This window comes from Neovison vison, chromosome 1 (genome assembly GCF_020171115.1).
Source record: "Neovison vison isolate M4711 chromosome 1, ASM_NN_V1, whole genome shotgun sequence".
NCBI lineage: Eukaryota > Metazoa > Chordata > Mammalia > Carnivora > Mustelidae > Neogale > Neogale vison.
In genome coordinates this window covers 50,639,877-50,650,777 of record NC_058091.1, presented here as the reverse complement: position 1 = coordinate 50,650,777, position 10,901 = coordinate 50,639,877, and positions in this window count along the sequence as shown.

Genomic DNA, 10,901 nt, shown 5'->3' with positions numbered 1-10,901 from the left:
TACAGACACAAAAATATTGGTTATACAAAGTTTATATTTCTTTAGTCACTCAGAGGCAATACAGAACCATCTACGGCTTTTAATAATTATAATTAATGTGTCAACTGAAACATAAAAAAGTATTAGTTAAGGTTAACCTCATATAGAATGACAGAATGTTTATTCTATATGTAGTATATGAAGTAATCCAACAACAACAAAATATATAAATTTGGTTGAACAGAACTCTATAACTGAATGGATCCACTATGCATTGCTTGACACCTTAACATAAATAAAACAAGTCAGCCAATCTAAAATCTTTTGTGTCAGAAAATGAGGATGCAATTTCGGAAAAAAAAAATAATTGAAAGTATAGCAAATATGAAAAGAAATGGACCTATTCACTCTATGGAGAGAAATGTTATACCCAAATCCAAAGAGTTGAATTAATATTAAAAGTAGAAGCTTAAGCCTATAAATCCTCTAGGTAAGTTGAGTTTAAATTTATGAACTCTAAGTATACATTCAAAGTGTTTAATTCATTACTGTATTCATTAACAAGAAATCAATAAATTGATGACAGTTGACTTATTAGTTGATTACTCCATGAAAAAGCAAGTGTTCTTTTTGTTGCACTCAATCAGTATACTTTTATTGAATCACTTTTATTGAACCATCTTACAGGTGTTAAACATTGTGGTAGGCATTACTTCCTTGAAAAGGCTGATGCAGGAAACCAATAGTGGTGGAATTCTGGAAAAGATGGCAGAGCAGGAGGACCCTAAATTCACCTTGTCCCATAAATATACCAAGATAACACCCACATCAGTGTAAATAACCCAGAAAATGACCTAAGACTCGCAAAACAGACTCTCCACAGCTAAACATGGAGAAGAGCCCATGTCAAAAATGGAAGGATGGGCATAGACAAAAAATTACCTGTGAGGCATCCATGGGAGGGAGGGACAAGGCAAGCAAGGTAAAGGGAGAGGAGCAGATCCCACACCAGGTACTCCAGGCACAGAAGATCCACACTGGGAAGACAAACCCCCATAATAGTTGATTTTCAACACAAGAGGAGCTTCACTTGTGAGTTTTTACAATCAGTGAGGCTCAACACTGGGAAATTTAAAAATCAGCAGCCCATCCCTGGGAGAACCAGAGGCCAATAGGAAACTGAGTCCCCACTCTTAAAGAGACAACATAATAACAACTCTGATGAGATACAGCATAGAAGCAGCAATATGAAAAATGTTGGGATATAAAGATTTGTTTACTAATCTCAGAGCATGTGCTGGAAAGGGCAGGGATCTTCAGGAGACTTCAAAAACAAAAGAACTGGTGGGTGTCACTTCCCTCTCCTGCCCCCCACCTAGATGCATGGACACCTGAAGGAACCACCTTGAACCCTACTCCCATACTCTCCTATGAACCAGCCTCTCCACCTCACCCCTCAGCTGGAGTCCATCCAAAGTACCACCATAAGGGTGGCAATGTACAAACAGCCCCGGCAAGGGTCAACACCACTCCAAAGTGACACCTGCCCTGGAGAAAGGGGATGATAACCACATACACCAGTTCAACTGTGACCCAGCAGTGGGATAGGGAAAAACAGTTGGTCTGACTGGCCCCACCCACCAACAAAAGCCTCGCAGGAGACAACCCAGGGAGGGGTGCCTGGGTGGCTCAGTTGGTTAAGGGACTGCCTTTAGCTCAGGTCATGAGCTTGAGGTTCTGGGATGGAGCCCTGCATCAGGCTACCTGCCCAGTGGGGAGCCTGCTTCTTCCTCTCCCACTCCCCTGCTCGTGCTCTCTGTCAAGTAAATAAATAAAATCTTTAAATTAAAAAATAAAAATTAAAAAAAAAAAAGGAGGCAACCCAGGGGGAGCATCCTGCAGTTCAGTGCCACCACAATTCTGGCAAATACCTGGTCTGATCCCACTCAGCCCAAGGTGGCCCCAGACTGGCCCCTTAACAGCACAGGGGCCAAAACTTGACCTTAATCAGCAGAGAGAATCATTGAAGATGACTGAACTAAAAGTAAATGGGGCTCAGCCTCATGAGTAGGGCACATGCAACACATATAGGAGAAACCTCTAAAGAGCCAGGTTCTGGTGAATAGAAGACATTGCACTGCAGGGCACTAAAAGACCTCTTCTTGTAAGGCCACTACTATCAAGAGCAGGAGACCTAGCTGACTTTCCTAAAATATAGAAACAGATGCAGAGAGTTAGACAAATGAGGAGATGGGGGAATATATCTCAAATGAAAGAACATGACAAAATCATATAAAGAGACCTAAATGAAATGGAGACAATTATATGCCCAATAGAAAATTTAAAAATAATGGTCATTAAGATACACACTGGAGTTGAGAAAAAAATGGAGGAATTCAGGGAGATGCTCTAGAAAGAGACAGAAGCTATAAAAAAAGAACCAATCATAGATGAAAGAACTCAAAACTGAAAGAAAAAATATACTAGATGGAATAAATAGCAAACTAGAGGAAGAAGAAGAATGGATCAGTTACCTGGAGGACTGAAAATAGAAAGCAATCAAGCTGAACGGGAGAAAGAAAAAAAAAATAGAAATAAATTTAGGAAACTGAGCAACACCATCAAGCATAACAACACTTGCATGATAAGGATCCAAAAAGCAGAAGAGAGAGAAAAGGAGACAGAAAGTTTATTTAAAGAAATAATAGCTGAAAACCTCCTTAATCTGGAGAGGAAAACAGAAATCCAATCTAGGAGGCACAGAGAGCTCCCAACAAAATTAACCCAAGGAGGTCTATACCAAGACATATAAAAATTTAAATGGCAAAGCGTAGTGATAAAGTAGCAAGAAAAAAAGAAAAGCAAGCAGTTATATACAAGGAAAAACTCATATGGCTACTAGAGCCAATCTTTCAGCAGAAACTTTGCAGGCCAAAAAAAAAGTGGCATAATATATTCAAAGTGTTCAAAAATAAAAACCCTCTAACCAAGAATGTGCTATCCAGCAATTGATAACACTTCAGCAGATTCATCAAAAAGAGAAAGAAAGGGCTCAAATAAACAAAATCAGAAATGAAGGAAGAGAAATAACAACTAACACCACAGAGATACAAAGGATTATTAAGAAAATATTATAAAAATTTATACCAAAAAATCAGACAACCTAAAAGAAATAGATAAAGTCGTAGAAACATATAACCTCCCAAAATCAAATCAGGAAGAAATAGAAAATTTGAATAGACCAAGTAGTAGCAATGAAGTTGAATCAGTAAAAAAAATTGTTCCCAAAAGACAAAAGTCTAAGACCAGATTGCTTCACAGATGAATTCTACGAAACATTTAAAGAAGAGTTAATAACTATTTCTCTCAAACTATTCCAAAAAGTAGAAGAGGGAGGAAACCTTCCAAATTCATTCTATGAGGCCAGCACTACTTTGATAAGAAAACTAGATAAAGACACTACAAAAAATGAGAACTATAAGCCAAAATCTCTGATGAACATAGATACAAAATCCTCAACAAAATATGAGCAAACCAAATCCAACAATATATTTAAAAAATCATTCACCACGATCAAGTGGAATTTATTCCTGAGATGTAAGGGTGGTTCAATATTCACAATTCAATCAATATAATGCATCACATTGATAAGAGGAAGGATAGAAACCATATGATCATTTCAATAGGTGTAGAAAAAGCATTTGACAAAGTACAACATCCATTCATGGTAAAAACCCTCAACAGAGCAGGGTTAGATGGAACATACCTCATCATATGAGATCATATGAGAAACCCACCACTAATATCATCCTCAATGGGTAAAAACTGAGAGCTTTACCTCTATAGTTAGGAAAAAGACAAGGATGTCCACTCTCACCACTGTTATTTAACAAAGTACTGGAAGTCTTAGCTACAAAATCAGACAACAGCAGCAAAAAAATAAAAGGCATTTAAATTGGTAAGAAAGAAGTAAAAACCTCCACTATTTGCAAATGACATGATACTATTCATAGAAAACTCTAAAGACTCCATCAAAAATCAAGCAGAGAGAGTTATCATATGGTTTTACTTACTTATGGGGCATAAGAAATAACAGAGGACATTGGGAGATGGAGAGGAGAAGTGAGATAGGGGAAATCGGAGAGGGGGACAAACCATGAAAGGCTATGAACTCTGAGAAACAAACTGAGGGTTTTGGAGGGGATAGGGGTAGGAGGTTGTGTGAGCCTGGTGGTGGGTATTATAGAAGGCACGTGTTGCATGGAGCACTGGGTGTGGTGCATAAACAATGAATTTTGGAACACTGAAAAAAAATAAAATTTGAAAAAAAATCTACTAGAACTGTAAAGGAATTAAGTCAGGTTTCAGGATACAAAATCAACATACAGAAATCTTTTGCATTTCTATACCTTAATAATGAAGCAGCAAAAAGAGAAATCAAGAAAACAATTCCATCTACAATTACCCCAGAAATAATAAAATACATAGAAATAAATTTAAGTAAGGAGGTTAAATGCCTGTACTCTGAAAGCTATAAAACACTGAGAGAAATTGAAAATAACACAAATGGAAAAATATTCCATGTTCATGGGTTGGAAGAACAAATATTAAAATGTTCATACTACCCAGAGCAATCCACAGACTTAATGCAATCCCTATTAAATACCAACAGCATTTTTCACAGAACTAGAATAAATAATCCTAAAACTTGTATGGAACCACAAAAGAACCTGAATAGCCAAAACTTGAAAAAGAACAAAACTGGATGTATCATAATCCCAGATTTCAAAACAGACTACAAAGCTATAGTAATCAAAACAGTATGGTGCTCGCACAAAAATAGATATGTAGATCAACAAAACAGAAGAGTGACTCCAGAAATAAACCCACACTTCTATGGTGAATTAATCTATGACAAAGGAGACAAGAATATATAATCATAAAAGAGTCTCTTCAACAAATGGTTTTGGGAAAACCAGACAGCTACATGCAAAAGAATGAAACTGGACCACTTTCTTACACTATATACAAAATTTTAAAATGTATTAAAGACCTAAATATGAGACCTGAAACCATAATAATCCTCCAAGGTATCACAGGCAGCAATTTCTCTGCCATCAACAGTAGCTTTCCTAGATATATGTCCCCTAACACAAGGGAAACAAAAGCAAAAATAAACTATTGGAACTGCCTCAAAATTAAAACTTCTGCACAGCAAAGGAAACATAAAACTAAAAGACAATCTACAGAATGGGAGAAGATATTTGCAAATGATATATCCAATAAATGGTTAGTATTTGAAATAAAAAGCTTATGGTTTCACTTATTTGTGGAGCATAACAAATATCATGGAGGACAAGGGGTGTTAGGAGAAGGGAGTTGGGGTAAATTGGAAGGGGAGGTGAATCATGAGAGACTATGGACTCTGAAAAACAATCTGAGGGGTTTGAAGTGGCGGGGGGGTGGGAGGTTGGGGTACCAGGTGGTGGGTATTATAGAGGTCACGGATTGCATGGAGCACTGGGTGTGGTGAAAAAATAATGAATACTGTTTTTCTGAAAATAAATAAATTGATAGCTGTAATAAAAAAAAGAAAAAAGAAAGAAATAAAAAGCTTATACAACCCAATATCAAAAACAAACAAACAATTAAAAATGGGGAGAAGACATGAATAGACATTCCTCTAAAGAAGACATCCAGATGGCTAACAGACACATGAAAAGATGCTCAACGTCACTCATCATCAGACAAATGCATATCAAAACCACAATGAGGTATCACCTCACACCTGTCAGAATGGCTAAAATCAAAACAACAAGAAACAACAAGTGTTGGTGAGGCTGTGGAGAAAAAGGAACCCTCGTGCATGGTGAGTGGGAATGCAAACCAGAGAACCCACTGTGGAAAACAGTATGGAGATTCCTTAAAAAATTAAAAATAGTTTCTCATGGTTTACCTCCCCTTCCAATTTCCCTCAACTCCCTTGTCTCCATCTACCCTTGTCCTCCATGCTATTTATTATGCTCCACAAATAAGTGAAACCATATGATAATTAACTGTCTCTGCTTGACTTATGGAGCACTGGGTGTGGTGCAAAAAACAATGAATACTGTTACGCTGAAAAAAATAAATAAAAATAAATAAATAAAAATTTAAAAAAATTTAAAATAGATCTACCATATGATCCAATAATTCCACTACTGGGTATTTATCCAAAGAATATGTGAACACTAATTTGAAAAGATATACACATCCTTATGCTTATTGCAGTATTATTTACAATAGCCAAACTATGGAAGCAGCCCACATATGTCCACTGATAGATGAACTGACAAAGAAGCTATGAGATACATGTAAATAAAATGGAATATTACTCAGCCATAAAAGAGAATGAAATCCTGCCATTTACAACAACCATGATGGATCAGACTTCAACTAACAACCTGAATGAGCTTGGAAGTAGATTCTTTCCAAAGCCTCCAGATAAGAGCCTAGGATATTAAGCTAACACTTTGATTTCCATCTTGTGAAACCCGGAGCAGAAAAACTAACAGAGCCAAAATGGACTTCAGATCTATAGCACTGTGAGATAATAAATCCATATTGTTTTCAGAAAACTAATACAAGGTTAAAGAGGTTAAGTAGAGATCACACTATACAGGCCTTCATATGCTTGCTCAGCTATTAGAGAATTTTGCTTCAAAACATAAAAAGCAGTGGATTTTGCATGAAAAATAAATTTTTCAGCAATGCTTTGGTCTTGTGTCCAGGGTAGACACTAGAAAGTAAAATCCTCCAACATAAGATCCATAAAAGTAGGGATTATTGTCTGTACCAAGCTACATCCCCATTCCCTAGAACAGTTTCAGTATTTAGTACTGGAAAATATTTTTTGTACTCAAAAAATATCTGTGGTTGAATGGATCATACTACCCAGCAGTAGAAAGGGTCAATAAATTCTTGGTCAAATTTTGCCTATTGCAATTATGGACTTACTTGGGGAAAAGTAGTCAAAGTCTTCTTTATCTTTACCCACAATTTTTTGCCCACAATTCTTTTCATATTCACCAAAGGAATATTTAGCCAAGAAAATCAAAAAAGGTTCAGAAAATGGCCATAAGGTGACAGTGAGTACTGAAATTGAACTGCCATCCTATAAAAGGTAAGAAGGACAAGAGATATGTGACAAGGATATGACATGGCAGGAGGCCCATCTGGAATTAGGAGTAAATATACCATGAAGCTCTCCCCTTCTGCATCATAGCTACATGTTCTAGATTTCTCACTCAATGAATAAAGTGGAAACTACATTTCCAGGTTAGTCTTTAAAGTGAACCATTCCAAACAGATAACATAAAATGCCCTCGGGCAGACAAAAATAAAATAAAAACCCAGGAACAATGACTATTCAGACTTATTGGTTTAGGCCTTGGCAGTAAAACAAAATCAGTTTTTGGAAAATTATGTTTATCTTGTGTATTTTTCATGTTTTTGATCCTGACCATTATTTGGATTGTCATTGCCTCAAAGGAAAAGAGAGAGTAAATCCTCATGCATCTGTACAAATACAATTCAACACTTTGCATATAATGAATGCTTAATAAATAGTAATGCCTCTCTTATTTATTTAAAAACTAGAAAACTAAAAACAGATCCCTCAGAAATTGGCAACTATACTTTTCCATTGTAGTCTTATTTCTAGCTCTTCATTGTTCCATACTCAAAGACAGATAACAATACAGTTTATTCTTTTGATCATTTGACAATTACTGAGTTCCTACCATGTGACAAGCACAATGCCACAGGGACACAGCGATGATCAAATCAAATTTAGTGGGTCCTTCAAAACAGAGCTCACATTCTGCTTGGGGAAATGGTCTTGAGATAAGTAATCACATTAATAAATACATGTCAATAAATTGAGTAAGTGTCTTTAATGTAAAGAACGTTTTCCTTAGACAGAAAAAAAGAAGACTGAAATAATACCAGGCAGACATTATTATGGAGTTCCTATGTAGCGTGACATTTTGGAGGAAATGCAAGTTTTTAATAAGGCTAGCACACAAGGCCGGATATGACAAGAGCTGAAGATGGAGTTGGAGAGGTAGGCAAGCCAGAACATGTCCTGCTGAGTTAGCTGGCCTTCATTCTGTAGATGATAAGCACACACACTGTCCTGGGACTTCCCTTTAATAAAGTAATCATTCCAATTTGCTATATAAATTACGAATTATACACTTGTAAATTTCTATATTTTAAAAATACTTTCCTAAATAAACAATAGTATTAATAATAATAATTGCATCAGATTCCCAGAAGAAATCATTGCATTTTTATTTTATTCCAATTTATTTAGAATGGAATGTTTTTGCCTGTAGGTAATATTTCAGTTATACACACAGACACATACAGATACGCGTGCGCACACACACACACCCACACACACACCACACACACATTCAATCAACCTGGAAACTGCTCCCTTGGTTTCAGAACCCAAATCGTACATATTGCATGAATATTTAAAGGCAAGTTTCTGTTCCTTCCCCTTTTATCCCCACCTTTAAACTTAACCAAAAGTAAAAAATTTATCACCATAAGAAATACAAACTAAATACAGTTAAAGACACCAGCTAGAGAATACAAAGTATTTTTCCATTCTGTAGAAAAAACACAAAATGTCACATTTTACGTGACAAAAGAAAACTGTTCTTTTATATCAACATAACACTAGAAAATAAAAATAAAGATTTAAATTAGCCTTTGTTATAACAGTGATAATCAATCTTACTGTTTCCTCAAAATAAACAATTTTGGTTAAAATATAAACACAACCCAGAGTTTGAATGAAGAAATTTTAGTTACTGAATTCATAAAAACTCTATTATATTAGTTGTTACTTAGCTTTTTCTTTTTTTTTTTTTTTGATGATTTTATTTATTTATTTGACAAAGAGATCACAAGTATGCAGAGAGGCAGGCAGAGAGAGAGAGAGAGAAGCAGGCTCCCTGCTGAGCAGAGAGCCCACTGTGGGGCTCAGTCCCAAGACCCTCAGATCATGATCTAGGCTGAAGACAGAGGCTTAACCCACTAAGCCACCCAGAGGCCCCACTTAGCTTTTTCTTAAGTGGGAAAAAATTGCGGGCCATTTTGTTTCATTTGCTTTTACTCTAACCTGCTTTATTGTCCATGGAAGCAACATGAAAGTGCTCTCTAAATATTTTCCAATAAAAAGAGTGATTGATCAAATAACGTAACAGAAATGTGTGGAACTTTTTGGACGGCAGAGTGATGGAGAGAGAAGGACTTTTATTGTTCTAAAATGGAACAGGTAGGGGTGCCTGGGTGGCTTAGTTGGTTAAGATTGGCTCAGGTCATGATCCTGAGGTCCTGGAACAGAGCCCTGCATGGGGCTCCCTGCTCAGTGGGGAGCCTGCTTTTCCCTCTCCCTTGGCCCCTTCTCCCTACTCTTGCTCTCTCTCTCTCAATCTCTCTCTCTCTCACTCTGCCCTCTCTCTCTCAAATAAATAAATAAAATCTTTTTTAAAAAATGGAATAGGCAATCTATTGGACAGATCATGTTTCTTCTAATATTCTGAAGATATGATCTATAAAGAAACTGTTAATAGATTTTAAGCACAGATTCATAAAAATTTGGAGCTAAAAGGACCTGAAAGTTGATCTCATCTACATTCTTATTATTCTAAGTGCTTCTCAATTTTTCCCAGACTCCCCTGCATTTAGATTGGAGACTTGTGACTAGTTATGGTCACATAGTTATAGTTATAGTCCATATAGTAGACTATGAATGAAAGTGATGCATTACTTCTCAGCTGAGAGCTCTTAAGGTGAGGGCATTCCCTCCACCTCTCTTCTCTTCCTGTAGCTACTACTAAACCATGGTTCCTCACACAACCTGGGTCCCAGAATGACTTGCAAAGTCATCTTCTCTGCCATCTGGCATATTGGGAAAGAAATATGAGTAAAAAAATAATTGTTCTGTTGAACCACCAAGATTCTAGAGTTTGTCTGCTGTGGCAGTCAACATTATTTAATCCAACTGATAGAGCATGAAATGTGCTTCTAGTATAACAAAGCTTAAAATATTTGACATTAACCTATGGTCACAAGGCAAGGGATTTGATATCAGCAGCAAAGATGGAGATATGATTATGTAATTAGGTATAGGCTCTATATTTGTTAATGCTAATAAAGTAAAAGAAAGACCATGTATTATTTAACTTGCAATTGTTAGAGGAGGTCATTGAGAGGACATGATCTCCAGTTGATCTGTGAGTTATACCTGAGAAACTAAGGCTCCTCACCCCCTTCCCTAACCTTGGAATATACATTCTGCCCAGTGTTGCCACAGTGGGAGTTATTCCAAGAACATAGCCTTGAGAGTTAGGTGTTGAAGCCATCTTTATGATGTATATGACAACCCAATGTAGGCTTGTTTAAACGTTTAAGATTCTGCCAAGAAGGTGAGGAGATCTAGTAATTTTGTAGCCACTGAAGATAAGTCTTGTATGCAATTTTCCTTGCTTATTAAAACTGCCACCTATCAATCTGTAGTGGTCTGCTTCTTTCTTTGGTCTCATCTTGCCCTCTGCATACCAGGGGCCAATTTGCGAACCAACAGTAGTTCCAGGGAAAGGATGTATATTAATTGGTATTGGCTGTGTTTCATAATATATTACGAAAGTGATTAGCATAGGAATAATTAGCCAGTTTATAAACAGAAATTTGGGTTTGCATGATTGAAAAAACAGAGTTTTCAGATTCTGATAGTAAGTAAATGGAATGAAATGACCTTGAGAAACAAAAACAAGTATACCTTTTCTACTGAATAAAAAGAAATAAGGAAAAGATCAGATTATAGGTATAACTGACATATATGTTGTAGAAAACTTCAAGTTAGC